Genomic DNA, 15,958 nt, shown 5'->3' with positions numbered 1-15,958 from the left:
TTAGATGCTTAACTGGCTGAGCCACCAGGGTGACCTAAGCAGCTTTTTTTTTTTTTTTTTTTAAGGTTAGTAATTTGTTGCGGTTTTTCTCTCAAACCAATATTTGGACTTTTTTTTTGAAAATCAGTAATTTCAAACTGCAAATCAAGTTCATGTTGTGAATTCATGCTTTAAGCTTATCCCTCTGCTCTAAAAACCATAGATAAAACTTACTTATTATTTTTAAAAAAGATTTTATTTATTTATTCATGAGAGACACAGAGGCAGAGACATAGGCAGAGGGAGAAGCAGGCTCCATGCAGAAAGCCCGATGTGGGACTCGATTCAGGGACCCCGCGATCATGCCCTGAGCCAAAGGCAGACCTCAACCGCTGAGCCACCCAGGTATCACAAAACTTTTTTTTTTTTTTTTAACATATAGCTGTTCTCAAAAATAAGATATACATTTCTATGAACCAGAAATGGAATGTGAGAAAGGCAGCTGAAGCCAGAGCCTGCTGGGCTCTGGGTCTTGGGGAAGGGAGGTTGGGACAAGAGGGGGATTGGGAGCTAAACTGCCTGGGCACTCCTCCTACTTCCTCTCTACTACTAGTCTCCCACATAGCTGCTCCTGATGCTTTCCTGCTCCAGGATCTACTTCTTCCCTGCACCCCATCTTACCCACTGTTCTGGCAGCAGTCCTTTCCTGGGTGTGTTGTGGCCTGTGGTTTCTTCTTTCCACCTGATACTCCCAATTCCTTCTAACTGGGATTACTTAGAATTCATGGTCGAGAGTACTCTGTGTTGGAGTACGTTGTTACAGGTTTTGTGTTAATACATGATTTAGATCATGTCAAGAGATTTGGGTTAAGAGGCGGAGGCATATAACAAGTTTATTATAATAGTGTAAAACATACAAAAAACCTCCATGTGCTCAGTCTTCCACCTTGAACCAGAAGCCTCAAAGGAAAATTAAGTTAGAATTGATATCTCAGTTTTATTTTATTTATTTATTAAAAGATTTTATTTATTTATTCATGAGAGACAAAGAGAAAGAGGCAGAGACATACATAGCCTGCTTCTCCCTCTGCCTATGTCTCTGCCTCTTTCTCTGTGTCTCTCATGAATAAATAAATAAAAATCTTAAAATAAAAATAATAAAAATTAACATGAGTATCTACCATGAAGCAGTCCCTGTATTATGCATAAGAGTATTTTTATTATACAAGATGAAAACAGTAGGGAAGTCTTTGGAAGAAAACATATCAGTTCTAGGCACCTATCCCCACCACTTTCACTCCTCTCTCTTGAAAGAACCCTCAGTTAACAGCTTGTTGTAGACAATATATCTTTCCAGTCCTTTTATGGCACACATACAAATATCATATCTAATTTGTGCATTGTCTCATTTGTTCTCACAACCAAAAGAGATTAGTATTATTAATTTATTTTCTGGATGACAAAACAGAGGCCTAAGAAAGTTGGATAATGTGCCAAGGGGCTTCAGCTGATTAGTTTGAGCTCATGGTTCTTATTTTGAAAAGAGCCAGTGCCTCTTTTTCAGGAGAGGGAGGCACTCGTCTTGAAAATAATTAATGAATGAACCTTGCTCAGTGGTGTATTTCTTACCCAAAAAGGTCTGAAGGAGTCTGAGGGACACTGGGGTCTCCCACTCAGCTGCATTCTCCTTTCGCAGTTGTCCTTTTGGAGACCTGAATGAGCAAGCCCTTGCCTAATAATTTGAGGTGACTCTTACCTGGATTTCAGATCTTGCATTTTGCTAGACGTTTTATGCCCTGTGAAAAGACATCGTACAAGTGCTTCCAAGAAAGGTTTTCAGGTGCTAGGGACTCTAACGGTTCTCCCAAGCGCCCGAGGGGGAATCCCAGAGCCCCTGACAGTGGCTCCTGCCAGGATGAGCTGGAGGAGAAGCCAAGAGGAAGTAGGTTGGCCGGGAGCCTAGGACAGATGCGCCTGTGCTTTCTCACTCCCCCTCTACTCCAGGGACTTCCCCAGTGGATCTGACACCAAGGCCAGGAAACGGAAACTCTTTGATCTATTTGTTTGTTTTAAAGCTTGAATAAAAGATTGGAGCTAGTTCCTCCTGCTTCAGCCAGCCTCCTGACTTGTCCGCCGCTTGGGGCTGTTTGGTTGCAGCGCGGCGGGACCCACACAAATGCCACATCCCATGGCAGGTCCCTTCCCACCGCAGCAGGGTGAGCTTGGGCCTCCCTTCACCCCGCAGGGTGCTGAGGGGTAGGCAGATCCCGAAGGGTTTGGGCATCTGCCTTCCTGCGCGAGTCAGAGAAAAAGAGGCCCCAGGCCCTGAGTACATTTGCATCGCAACAACTGCGTAAACCTCAGAAACCCAGGCCGCCTCCCCCACCGAAGAGGGGGGGTGGTCGAGCAGCGGGCCGCCCCGCGACTTGTGATTTGATATTGGATTAATCATGGGAGCAGCCTGCGAGGTTTAGCCCCGGTGCTCCATTTCACATTTAAACGCTGAAGGGCCCTGTCCTGTGACTAAGAGCCTGCGGTCCCGCCCCCATCCTGCCCTGAGGCCCCGCCCCCCAGCTGTCCAGAAGCCCCACTGGGGTCAGAAGCCCCACGCAAGGGGGGCCTCCCCAGGATCCGCTATGCACACAGACTAATGGAGGAACTAGTAGGGGTCAAGGAAGAGCTGAATTTACCATTCTGTAGGCGCCTGGAGCCTCCTCCTTTAAGTAAGAGGGCCATTTGTCTTCAAACCAACTGTTTCCAGCCCCAGTGTTTCAAACCCTAAACCTAGCAGGCTTTCATCAAGGGTCTGTGGATTAGGAATAGATGATTATGAATCATCTTCCCTTTCCTAGCAGGCTCATCAAATTTCATGCAACATTTACCAAGGGCTAATATGTGAGACATGAAAAGGGTGTTATACACTCTAATGGGCATATCATAGCAGGAGGTCCTTCAGAAGAGGGTTGGGAAGTTGGGCTCTTTGTCCACAGAGGAAATGCCCTTAAATATGGCCTCATCATTTGTGTGTGTGTGTATGTGTGTATATATATTGGTGTATACTGATTTCTAAGAATTTTTTTTTCTTAGTCCAACATTCTGATCTAGTGTTTACTCTGGATAATACAAGGTTTACAATTTATTTAAAAAAGATTTTATTTATTTATCCACGAGAGACACAGAGAGATGCAGAGAGAGGCAGACACAAGCAGAGGGAGAAGCAGGCTCCATGCAGGAAGCCCGACATGGGACTGGATTCCGGGTCTCCAGGATCATGCCCTGGGCTGTAGGTGGCACTAAACCGCTGAGCCACCTGGGATGCCCAAGGTTTGCAATTTTTTGAAAAGACTTTATTTATTTGAGAAAGAGTGAGCAGGAGAGAGAGCATATGAGCAAGGGTAGAGGGAGAGGGAGAAGGAGACTCCCCTGCTGAGCAGGGAACCGATGAGGCTCTTGATCCCAGGACCCCCGGGATCATGACCTGAGCAGAAGGCAGCACTTAACTAACCAACTGGGCCACCCAGGCGCCCTGCAAAGTTTACAATTTTAACATAAAATTACACTTATATCTTATTTACTTTGAACACACTTAGATACTTCATTCAGACCAACTTCCCTTTTGCCCAAGGAAGGTGCTCTACTTGGTGTCCTGGAGAAAATTCTGTTTGTCAAGAAATTCTATACTGAACTGAATTTTTCAGCTTCCACTGTTTTGGAAGTCTTTAAAGGATCTTTACCAATCTAGAAGCTCCTGGCTCTCTCAAACCTGACAGCCCTGACTTTAAGGCGAAGGGATTATATTTTTCTAGATGGATCTTCCTTTTCTTGCTCTAGCAGCTGTTGAATAGCAAAGTATGGAGGGTGCACACACTTCTAAAGAGGGAATAGGGCTACTTTGACTCTTTACAAAATGCTAATGAGTTAACTCTGCAATAAAGATGAGACATCTACAAAGGACATAGGGTGTGGTTTGGCTTAGAAACCTCAGCACATCTCACAGTATCTCTTCACTAGGTTTCTGTAAGTTGGGTGGGGGTGGGAGGCTGTTTCACTTTTTGCCTTGTTTTGGCCCTCTGGAGAGCAGTGGGTGTAGTGTGTGTAGTGTGTGTGTGCATGTGCATGCAAAGCTCAAGCAGCATAACAGTGATAGCTAATGATGCTGAGTATGTAGACGGAGCAGGCACCCAGCCGGGTGTCTTACATCTGTTATCCCATTTCAGCTGTCTCAGATACCATCATTATCCTCATTTTACAATGAAAGAAATTGAAGCCTAGAAAGATTGAATTAAGGACACCAGGTCTTAAACCCAAGTCTGTTCTGTCTCTGGAACCCACATCCTGACCATTAAACTGCATCCGGACCAGCAGTGGCCCAGAAACTGGCCCCATGAAGCTATGGCTGATGTGAGTGGCTTTGGGTGATGCTGCTGCATGCAGGGGACGGAAGCTTTGAGCAGCAGTGCCCAGGGGAATTAGTAGGTGTCCCCTTCCTCCCCCTGCACCGGGGATGAGAAGATGGGCTAACCCAGCCCAGAGAAGAGCCACTCTTGTGCTGATGGTTCTGCTTTTGTAAAGTAATTATCTGTTTCTGCCTTGGCCGGCAGGCCTACAAACTCCTGAACAAGGAAATAGGAACCTTTTACCAAGACTGGCCCAAGCCATGGCATTCTCCTCTAAAGTATCAAATTATGCTTTATCAGCAGCCATTCCCAGCAGATAAAGTATCCTCCTGGGAAGCATGCCTCAGCCCCATTGAGTGTACAAGGGAACTCCCCTGGGCACTGCGTCATCTTATCAGCTGTGGGGGCCAGGATTGCTGCCTTCCAGGGAGTGTCATTGATTTTATATTGGCAGTGTGTGTGTGTGTGGGACGCTTATAAAGTCAGAAATGCTTATGAACCCTATGGCCACTTGGAAGGTTTATTGAAAGTAGAAGGGCTATCTCTTCCCATTCCTTCTCCCAGAGCTTGCAAATCAGTATACCTAGAATGTGTTGAAGGTATGAGGAAATACTGATGTTTCAGACTCTTGGTCTACTGGTCCCAGTGTGCTATGCAGACATGGGCATTTCCTGCCTGTGGCACATTGTGAAAAAGTTTGGTAAGCACATCTCTCTCCTGTTCTCCTGAGATTGCAATAGCAAACCCAACCCTCCAACTTACTTTGTCCCTATCATAGGTTGGGGTTTGGGTGGTGAATTCAAACTGAACTTTTCTTTAGAGATCTCCCCGCACCACCGCCCTCCCTCCTCCTCCTCAGTTTCCATTGCTAAAGGGCTGATGTTGCTAATATAGCCCTGGCCAATCCCAAGACTTCCTTCTAATCTCAAAACTGTGGTCCATCCCCAAGGAAGGAAGAGTCCCAAGGCCCGGTCAGTAGCAGTTCTCAGATTCTACTGAGGATACTACAGATGAGGCTTCATCTTCAGTATTTCCTGGGCAGTGCTGACAAGTGGGTGATGTTCCTCCCTCCCACAAGGAAGCAGAGACATCTCCCATGTACTGAGAACAAAATTCGATGATGAATTAGAGTTTCCTCCTGGGGGCTCATCTTCGTGTTTGGGCCCAAGGTGGCGCAGAGCAAAGTGAGGTTATAGTTCATCTAGGTAAAACTTCTGGACCCAGGAGAGAATAAAAGCTGGACTGGCCATGGCTCAGTGGCTGAGAAATGCCTGAGCATAGTCTAGAGAGCTGTTGATGATAACTACGCAAAGACCCCCTACTGTATGCATACCAAAGTAGACTGGAAAATGCTAATGCACATTTTACTCTTTTATTGTCTAAAAAATGTGTTTATGGCTTTATTACTGTTAGAACAGGAAACAAAAACCTGAATAAACTCACTAAACAGCTTAGAGGCCCCTGGGTGGCACAGTCAGTTAAAGCTTCCCTCCGAGTCTTAGTTTCAGCTCAGGTGTGATCTCAGGGTTGTCAACTCCACTCAGTGTGGAGTGCCGTTGAATTTCTCTCTCTCCCCCTCTGCCTCTCCCCACTGCTTGCTCTTTCTCTCAAGTAAATCAATCTTAAAAAACAAACAAACAAACAAAAAAAAAACACTAGCTTATATGCAGCACACCTTTTACATTGTCTTTTGGTGACATGTGAGATGCATACAAGTAAGCAAATTACAGAGTGCTAATTGCAGTGTCGCCTCTGAGCCAGCAGCCTGGGTGTTCTCCATAGCAGGACCCTGCCACAGTTCGTTTCCCCATTCTTCCCTGCCTCCTATAGACCTAGAGAGAACTGGTTTGCCAAAGTGTCTGTGACCCTGACCGCTCCTGAGCAAAGCTTCGCACCTTCGTCAGCTCCCTGAGAATGAGGGTCTTCATGGGAGATAGAGCACTGACCCTGGAATCAGGCACCTTTGCTTTCAGGATCAGGCAAGCCAGACGGGAAGTCAGCTTCTGTCGGTGTCTCGGGCTGTGTTGTCCTCCACAGAACAGACCTCTTCCTTTTGAAATCAGCAGAAGTGCTGCTGTGGACAGATGCGGCCACATGGACTACTGTTGGCGTTGGTGGTCTTTGTAGGAAGTCAAGGTTCCTTGTAGGCCTGGAAGGAAATGTGGCCTGCTTGCGTGTACAGCTCCATGTGTGGTCTCCCAGAGAGAACAGCAGGAAACCAGGGGCTGTAGGGGCCAGAGCTTCTCTGTGACTGCTTCCTCATCTGTGGTTAGTCGTGGTGGGAGGCAAATTGGATTTCTTTTACAAAAGCGGTCTTTTTTACCTCCAGAAAAAGAAGAAAACAACGGCTTGGCTTTCCTAAGGGCCTCTCCAAAACTAACTTCCAGTGTGGAGGCTCTGGCCAGCGAGGAACAGCAAAGGCTCCTATCTCAGCAGCCTCTAGCAGGACTTTGCTCCAACAGTCAGTTGGCTACATTTGCTCCAAGAACCAGGGATCTGGGGGGCAGAGCAGGCCTGGAGCCAGGTCCATCTGGTGTTAAGGGGAGGTGCCATGTCGTTCCCCACTTGTGTGGAGTGGTTGCTCTTATCTCCCGTTCAGGCTGCCAGGCACAAAACCCATGGACAGGGGCACCTCTGGGGTTTGCTCTCTGGTGAAACTGAAAACCAAGTCATGATCTTATCTGGTGAAACTGAAAACCAAGTCATGATCTTATCATGATCTTATCTTATCTGGGGTTGCACTGGTCTCCTTCTGGTGGTCTCAGGCCCCTGTGAGAGCAGGGAACCACCATCCACAGCCCTGGGGTCCTGGAAAGAGGCCCTTCTGGGTACCCTTCTCCCATTTGCTGGTGACCTGTGGCCACCCTCATGTGATGAGCATGTGGCTTCCTGGAGGAAAGAAACTTGCATAATCAGATAGAAATAGGAACCTGGAAAATAACTCAGTGGGCCATGGAAGGGATTGGGCAATGACTTGTCTAGAAGACTCTGGGCCATGAGGGGGGCGTCAGGGTGAGGAGCCAGGTTTCGTGTGAGTCCTGGCTGAGATCTAAGGAGGTCCCTAGAGTGGGAAACGTCCAAGGGGTCAGGAGGCAGAGGGACAGTGTCTTCCTATCTGCAACCTGCCAGCCTAGAAGCTGAGCACAGTCTCACCCTGGAGGGGTGGCCATGACGGGAATTTGAAATCACTTAGTGTGAGGCTGCTGCAGCTTCAAGTCCTCGGCCATGCCCCTCTCTAGCCCAGACCATGAGCTCAGGCCCTCTTTCCTGGTGGCATTGGAATAGGAACGATTCTCTTGAAGTGCTCCTTATAAATACTTAGCTGGGCCTGGTCTGGGGGGATGCCCTTGTGGGAGAGATGCCTCAGAGATGAGGTGGGGCCTGCAGCATTGCAAAGTGCTCCCCCAAGATGGCACTGCAGGGGAACTACAATTCCTCAGAGCCTTTGCCCTTTGAGGTTCTGTGAAAAGGTTTCTCAAAAAGATAGGGTCCTTCCTTAGGAAGGTGAATCTCTCATAGCTCACTATGTGGTACTATCTTCCCCCATGGCCTCTGGCTTTGTTCAAAGTACAAAACATTTTTGAGAAAGTTCTGAGTGTACTGGTTCTCTTATTTGGGGCCAGGGCAGTGCAGTTGTAAACATTTGGATGGGGCTGGATGTAGAGCTGACACCTCAGTTTTCTCTACCTCGTTACATTTGTCATTTCATGATACATGCAGTAAATCATCACATTGTATGCCTTAAACTCACACTGCGCTGTCAGTTACACCTCAATAAGCCTGGAAAGAAGAAAGGGTGAAAGTGATGTGCTTAACACAGTGCCTAGAACAACTATCAGTGAAGCTGGAGGCACATTGACTGAAGACTTGCAGTAACTGGGTGCCTTTGCCCACAAACTCACAGGGACAGCATGTAAGTCCAACTTTTGTTGGTGGTGTTGCAGGGAAGAGGTGTCCCTTCTTTCTAAAGACAGGCTTGAGAAAAGCTGTAAATTGTGTTGTGTCCTTGAATTTGTGCTGAGGCCAGACGTTTTATTAGCAAGTGCCTATGTTCTTCCCCAGTTTCCAGAAGAATCTTCTCTTCCAGGCATCCATTCTGGTTTCCCTCTTCACCTCCTATTTCTGCCTAATTACATTTCTGCATAATTGCTTATGCTTTTCCTTCCCTCTGAATGCCCTGTCTCCCTACCCCACCATTTTTGTCAGTGAAATATGAGGTGTCCTGCCAAGGCCTGGAAATGATACTTCCTCCAAGAAGTGTTTAGTTATCAGCTCATTTCTTTTTTTCTTTTTTAAGATTAGTTATTTATTCATGAGAGACACACATAGAGAGAGGCAGAGATAGGCAGAGGGAGAAGCATGCTCCCTGAAGAGAGCCCGATGCGGGACTCAATCCCAGGACCCCAGGATCATGTCCGAGCCAAAGGCAGATGCTTAGCCACTGAGCCATCCAGGTGCCCCTAATCAGCTCATTTCGAAGTGGTGACCCCTCCATCCCCTCTCTAATGTTCTGTCCACACCATCCTCTGGACCCACCAGACACTGCCTTGCCTCTTGGGGACTTCTAGACATGTCTCAAATCTACTATCACAAGCCTGACAAAGGAACCCAGCCTTATATAGAGCTCAGGGAATATTCAGTGGGCTAATGAATAGCTTTTCTAGCCTCGAAACCTCTGGGGCCTCCTGAAATATTGGGGAACTGAGGGGTGGGAAAGAAGAAAGTTTTTCCCCTCCCTTATCAGCTATTTCCTAGTCATCTATCTCTCAAGGAATCATAGACTGGACAATTTTGATCCCTGCATATCAAGGTAAGGAAACCAAGGTCCAGAGAGTAAAAGCAAGTTAGTGGCAGAGTCAGGGCTTAGACTCATGATGTGCTCAGTTTACTGCTCTTTCCCTTCTGTTGGGGAGGTAGTAGACATAAATTTTAGGGCAGTCAGGGATTACTTTGATAATTCAATGATTTCATACATGCAGAGTCCTGAGATCAGCCCTGGCCCAGTAAGCACAATATAAGTGTTTGTTACCATCACCTTTATTATCATTCCTCTGCCCATCATTGACAACTACTATCTCCTCCCCTCAGATCCCATCATTTCAGGGGAGAGAAGAACCCTGGGAATATTAACTATGCCAGAATACCCTTCCTAGGCAGCAGGTGAGAAGCTGGTGGGTAGCTTTAGAGGACTAACCATCTGGTTTATTGACTCTAGGTGCCTAGGGTGATTTCTGGACTATAGACCCAAGTCCCAGCAAATCAGACCTTGACTAAAAATTGGGTGTTTTGTCTCTTTCTTTTGGTGAAAGAAAAATGAAAAGGAATCTTCTTCCTTTTTTGCAGGTACCCAGCAGACTGGGTGAGTCTGGCACAGTACCTCCATTGTTCTCTGGCCGGCCCAGGAGCCCCATAGCTCAGTGCAAGCAGCAGCCACAGAGAGTCTACAAGCCCTGTCTGCCTGCCCTTGTGAGGCAACCTGAAGACCCTCTTGAGCAAGGTCTTCAGGAAGACAGGGTACCCAGAATCAGTTCCCATATACTTCTCCCATCATTGAGCTGAAAGGAAGATTTCCCATCTGTCTGTTTGAAGGGGCACCAAAGTCATCACTGGAACCCAGTGGGTGACAGCTTCAGCTTACAGCCCCTGGGACTGGGGAGTTCAGCATTGCTGCAGGCCAGCAGCATCTTATTTCTCAGACTCCCAACTTCTGTCCCCTGCCAGACAATGGGAGGAGGGACTGGACAGGTGCATTCTCAGGGACTGCTTTTTCCCACAGGAGGCCTACAATTTGCCCCCTTCCTCTAAAAACAAATGTAATTGCAAATTTGGGACGGGTCCAGGAGAAGGACTCTGAGAATTGAGACCAAAGTTCCCTTGGTGGGCTGAACCATTTCTTGGTTTCTATTTCATTTCCATGTTGGAGTCTGATTGGGCAAAAAAGAGTGCAGCATTGAATGCTGGCTGCTTAGTGAGGGAGCCCTGTGCATTGGGGAGTTTTTAGCTGGGATTTTGTGTGAACAGTTAGGAATTAATTAGAGCAGCAATCCTCTTGCCTCAAATCTGATTCTAGGATCCTGTTTTTTGTTTTTGTTTTTTTGTTTTTTTCTGAGTCTTTCCAGAGAGCATGACCCCTCTTGTCATGATATCCCAGCTGATCTAGACAGTTTTGGGTTTTTTTTTTCAGCTGGTGGACTTAGGCTGGCTGAAGTGTCTGTACTCCCTCATTCAAGGGTCTTTGTGACCAGGAACATATTTAGCCATCCATTCATTCATTTACTGAAACCACTATTTCAAGGTGCTGGGGTTATAGTGGTGAACAAGAGAGATGGCGGTTTGAATCCTCTTGGAGGGTTCCATTTAGCAGGAGACACAGGCATTGAGTGGTTTACAAAAGCACTGAGTAATCTGAAATGCAGGCCTTCCTGGGGAAAGCTTCCTAGCAGAAGTGACATTCAAGTTAAGATGGGAGGGAAGATGAAGAGATATCCAGGCATTTTAGCTAGAAATATCGTCCTATCCAAAAGTTTGGAAAAAGCAAGAGAGCTAGGGGACTGTGCCAGACAAAGCTGAAAGGAAGTAAGGAGCCAGGCCACAGGTCCTTGTGTGCCACCAAGAGGATGTGGGTCTTTATTCTGACAGCAATGGGAAGTGCTCTAGTTGCTGAGGGATGCTGGGAAGGTTTTTCCTCCAACTGTATCATCGTGTGATGATGTCAGCCTCCGGAGTCTGGGACTGCTCAAACCAACTCAGGTTGAGACTCAGGTCAAATGTGACCACTGCGCTGCTTTCTTTAGCCACCACGGCCAGAATTTTATTCCTTTCCACTCTCCCTTCATTAGAATACATGTCACATGTGTTGATTTCCTAAGTCAGCTGCTGGTACCAGACTGTTCCTGAGACAGAAGTGATTAGCCCAGGACAGAGTGCAGTGAACTTGGGGAAGGGGAAATAAGGAGTCACAAGGTTTCATGACTAGAACTTGAAAGTGCCTTTTGTAAAAGATGGGTGTCCTGGGACGGTTTGGGGAGAGAAAGCCAGTGGTAGATTGAATCATTCATGTGGGAAGGATGGCGGGGTGGTCCCTTGGTCTTCTGTGATTCTGGTCAGACACCATCTGCTGTTCCTAAGGGTCTGTTCTAGGCCACCCACCCTGCTGCTGCCCAAGGGTCATGAATGAGTACAGGTGTACCTAGCTTCTGGGTAGGGGCACCCTTTGTGAAGGTGGCCTAGGCCAGACCACTTCCTCTCTCCACCTCTAAGATTATAAAGGTGAAATTTTGGGAGGACATCAGAGGCAAAATGATGGGGAAAAGAACAGGAGGTGTGGGTATCCCTGGGTGGCTTAGCAGTTTAGCGCCTGCTTTCAGCCCAGGGTGTGATCCTAAAGTCCTGGGATCGAGTCCCACATCGGGCTCCCTGCATGGAGCCTGACTCTCCCTCTGCCTGTCTCTGCCTCTTCTCTCTCTGTGTCTCTCATGAATAAATAAATAAAAATCTTAAAAAAAAAAAAAAAAAAACAGGAGGTGTGAACTTCCACATGTGCCCCTAACCAAGTAGTGTTCTCAGCACTGTTGACACCTGGGGACAGACATTCTTTGGGAGAGTTCTGCATTTTGCAGGACACTTTAACATCTCTGGCTTTAAAATGTTCCTATAAATTAAATTAATTAAATTAAACGAAATGCTCCTACATATTTGCAAATACTTCCTGTGGGGGAGTACCAACTGCCCTTCCCTCACTGAGAGACACTGTTACATGTTTATAGGCACCGGATATGCATAGCTGTGCTTTAGGTCCTGAAGGAGGCAAGCTTGGAAACTGGAAAAAAAAAAGCCCATTGGAGAATATCTTAGAGAAGATTTTGTTCAGTGGGGTGGCTGGTTATTCTTCCCAGATTCCTGCTCTCTCCTGACCCCACACGGAGTTCCTCCTGCCTTCCCTAGCCTCTTTACTCACAATGGTCACCTGCAGTTCTGTGCAGAATCTAGTGGGCAAAGCTGAGATTTTTTTTTTAAGATTTATTTATTTATTTATTCATGAGAGAGGCAGAGACACAGGCAGAGGGAGAAGTAGGCTCCCCGCAGGGAGCCCGATGTGGGACTCAATCCTGGATCTTGGGATCAAGCCTTGAGGCAAAGGCAGATGCTCAACCACCCAGGCATCCCAAAAGCTGAGGTTTTAGTACAGGCTTTCCAGGCCTCTTGGCTGAACTGTGGCAGGACCACCTCTAGTGGCTGATGTGCTGCTCTGTTGGGCCACCAGATGGCACTCGGGAGCCCCCCCCCCCCCCCCCCCCCCAATCCGCCGCAGGACTGCTGGTGGCTGGAAGTGTCTGCAGAGGGAACTTGCCTTAAAGAGGCCTGGCCCTTAAACAGATATGGCTGCACACCGCAAACTTGCACGGTAACCCCAAAACAAGCTTCTACTGCTGACAAGCACCACTGTTTAGGCTCTGATGCTCCTTTGTCCTTGCCTTCCTGAATGTTGAGCCGCCACCTCTTGGAGCCAATCTCCTTGACAGCCTATCCTCAGCCCCTGCGGCCATTCCTGGGTCTGACAGGGACGGGGGCCAGGTCTGGCTGGTAGCGTCACAGCTCCTGGCAGAGCAGCACAGGGCTGGGGTGCATCTGCAGAACACTGGCTGAAAGAACAAGACGCATGGCCAGTTTCAGGGGAATGGCAGCCACAGGAGAGCAGAGGGCCAGCCTGTGAGCTCTGACCCCAGGTGGGCATGCCTCTGCTGCATTCTGGATCTGATAAGGTTGGAACCACTGAACTTGGTCTCTGTGTTTTTGGGACTCAGAGAATCCTTCAATCTCTTCTGCTGGACTCTTTCCAAATGCTGACGAGGATGCTGTGGTGAGTAAATCAGGCAGGGGGCTCCACCGCTATTGTTGAGCCCTCTGATCCACTCTGTAGGAAACCTCTCACAATGACCCCTGGCAGGGGGAGGGGGTATGTGTGTGCAATCTGAGCCAAGTTGAGTGAGGGCCACTTTAGGGGCTTGGCACGAAGATCCTCCTGAAATTGTATTTACCTAGTATAATCTAGGGCAGCTAGTCTGTCCAGGAAGCTGAACTCACTGTGGCCAGTGGGGGGGAGCTAGGCTTCCCCCACATTGGAAATGTGTGGGTATGTGTGGGGAGCTTCATGGCTACAGTGAGTTGGATGTCACTGTGCCTTCTCCTGGCCATGGTGCTGAGGGAGGCAGCAAGGGGCGTGAATGCAGTTCTCTGGTTTACATCTTGCCAGGGCTGCAGATATTTATGACTCAAGCTGACACAAAACTTTGGTAGAGAAATAAATAATTGGGGAGGGCTTTGACTTAATCTGTGCTATCTGTAGATCTCACTGTCTCTGGAAAAGCAAGGAGGCTGGGACAAGACAGGTCGGAAGAGGACCAAGGATAGAACTATCAGGCCAAGACTTCTCCTTGAGATGTGACCCAGCAGAGGCCTAGGGAATTTCTAGGCCCAAGGGGTGAAGGTGCATCTCAGAACAGTAAATACTATTTTCCCGTACCGGTAAAGAAAACAAAGCAAGAATCCAGAAACAGAATACAGTCGTCTGCCTGAGCTACCTGCGTATGCTACAGATTTGAAAACTGAGCTGGGAAAGGCTTGAGATAGGCCCAAGGATAGAAGCAGTAGAGTTCAGTGGGGACTGGAATTCCAGAAACTGTCACAGAATTGATTGCATCCAGCTTGTGTCCATAGTCATCTGCCCTGTTGTGGTAGATGTGGTGTTGAGTACCAGTTCTCATTTTGCTTAACCATTGATGGGCTTGGGGATGGGGTGGGGATGGGGGTGGGGGTGGTTCTGGAATTCCAGTCTTGCCTTCCTCCTATGGCTCCAATGTCTTTCTCCCTGAGTTTAACTTCATTCTATTCATTCATTTGTTCACTCATCGCAGCCCAATTCAGAGATTATACATGTGGACTCTGGATTCAGCATCTTAGTTCATTCTCAAGTGTCACCAGCTGCTAGCTGGCCAATGCTTACCCTGTCTGTTTCTGGGGAATGGAGAGAAGAGCAGTGCCTATCTCGTTGGCTTATTATGAGGGTTAAGTGAGCAGTGTCCCACACTTAAGAAGCACTCTGCAAACGTCAGCCGTCATTCATCTTACTTATTCAGCCTGTGCTGTTGAATGCCAGCCTGCTGGGCTTTGGGCAGAGAGTCTGGTCTGGGGGCACAATGTGGTTATGGCTGTTTTCGAGTCTACCTGAGCCTCATTCATCCATGGGGCTGAGTGCTGTGGATACCCCAGTGAAAAAAAAAGATGCAGTCCCAGCTTTTAAAGAGCAGATCTGGCAGGAAGGGTACAGAGTCTTTTTTTTGAGGGGGGGCTATCATAGTCTGTTTTTTTTTTAATTATTTTTTTCTTTATTTATTTATGATAGTCAGAGAGAGAGAGAGAGAGGCAGAGACACAGGCAGAGGGAGAAGCAGGCTCCATGCACCGGGAGACCGACATGGGATTCGATCCCGGGTCTCCAGGATCACGCCCTGGGCCAAAGGCAGGCACCAAACCACTGCGCCACCCAGGAATCCCCTGGTTTTGGTTTTTGTTTCCTAATTTGAATGTGGAGGCCCTCCACCCCTACATGCACATCCAGTCTCTCTGCACACTGGTGCCCCCTGCCAGCCCCAGCATGGGGAGAGGTGAACGGACATCCTTTCCAGGAGCAGTGACCTCCAGGTGATCAAGGAAGCTGGGACTCCCCGGCCTTCCTCTTGTGCACAGTGGAGGTGGGTTGCTCACAGTGAGGATGGAAGAAAAGTGGAGGTACTGAGGTTGTAAGCATAGTTACCGTTTTTCCATCTGAGTAAGTGGCTGTGGAAGCAAGAGTTGGTTGTTGGGAAGGTAGTGAGTGAGTAGCAGACCTGGGAATTAAGGGCAAGCCCACTGACCTTCAGGATAGGATATATCTAAAAAAAAAAAAAAAAAGGATAGGCTATATCTCCTTCCCGCTCAGCGTCTCATCGTTGGCCCAGCACTACGGGCAAGGTGACCAACCCTTAAGTCTCCCTTACATTGATGGGTGGTTTGGCAGGAGCAGGTAGTCACCAAGGCTGGTAGGGAGCTGAGGACAGGCTATGTGCACAGGCCAGAGGGAGCACTGGCAAAGGTGGAGAGGGTTTGCTCAAAAGCCTGGACAGGGAATGGTTCTTGTGGGCCTGGAGGATGAAGTGGGTTGGGTGCTGATTCAGTGCCTTGGGGGTTCGCAGGCAGATCTGCACTTAGCTGAATCAGGGCACTCTGTCCACAGGAAAGCCCCTCCCCTGCTCTGACAGACTGGGGTTTGGGCAGAGCACTTAACCTTTGGCAGAATACAGATGAGAATGATTCTTTAACTCCTTCCTTCCTAGAATGTATTGGGTCCCCCCCCAAACTCCTCCCTATGCTCAGTGCCAGGAATCTGGAGGCTTCTGTTCCAGTCTCAAATCGCTCTGGTGTTCAAAGGCCCACACACTTGTCTCTAAGCCAAGACTAGAATCAGGCTGTGTGGTGTTACCACCTACTGGATGCTACTAGAAATGGCATCAAGGGCATCTTGAAGTAACTGACCTTTCCTGGGAC

The 15,958-nt window shown here is 48.0% G+C and overlaps 1 protein-coding gene across 3 annotated transcripts in view; it reads left to right on the top strand.

Moving 5' to 3' along the window:
- Positions 1 to 15,958, top strand: part of ABR (ABR activator of RhoGEF and GTPase) — a 185,987-nt gene that overhangs the window by 27,632 nt on the left and 142,397 nt on the right. The window contains exon 1 of one of the 3 annotated variants that reach the window (XM_077851842.1): positions 12,719 to 13,236. The exons of the other annotated variants lie outside the window; for them this stretch is intronic. The gene's annotated coding sequence lies outside the window, so the exon portion shown is untranslated. Of the gene's footprint in view, positions 1 to 12,718; positions 13,237 to 15,958 lie in introns of those variants that run through there. 3 annotated transcript variants of the gene reach the window in all.

The sequence above is a fragment of the Canis aureus genome, chromosome 16, assembly GCF_053574225.1.
Source record: "Canis aureus isolate CA01 chromosome 16, VMU_Caureus_v.1.0, whole genome shotgun sequence".
In the NCBI taxonomy this organism is placed as follows: Eukaryota; Metazoa; Chordata; class Mammalia; order Carnivora; family Canidae; genus Canis; species Canis aureus.
This window is presented reverse-complemented; position numbering and strand designations above follow the sequence as displayed.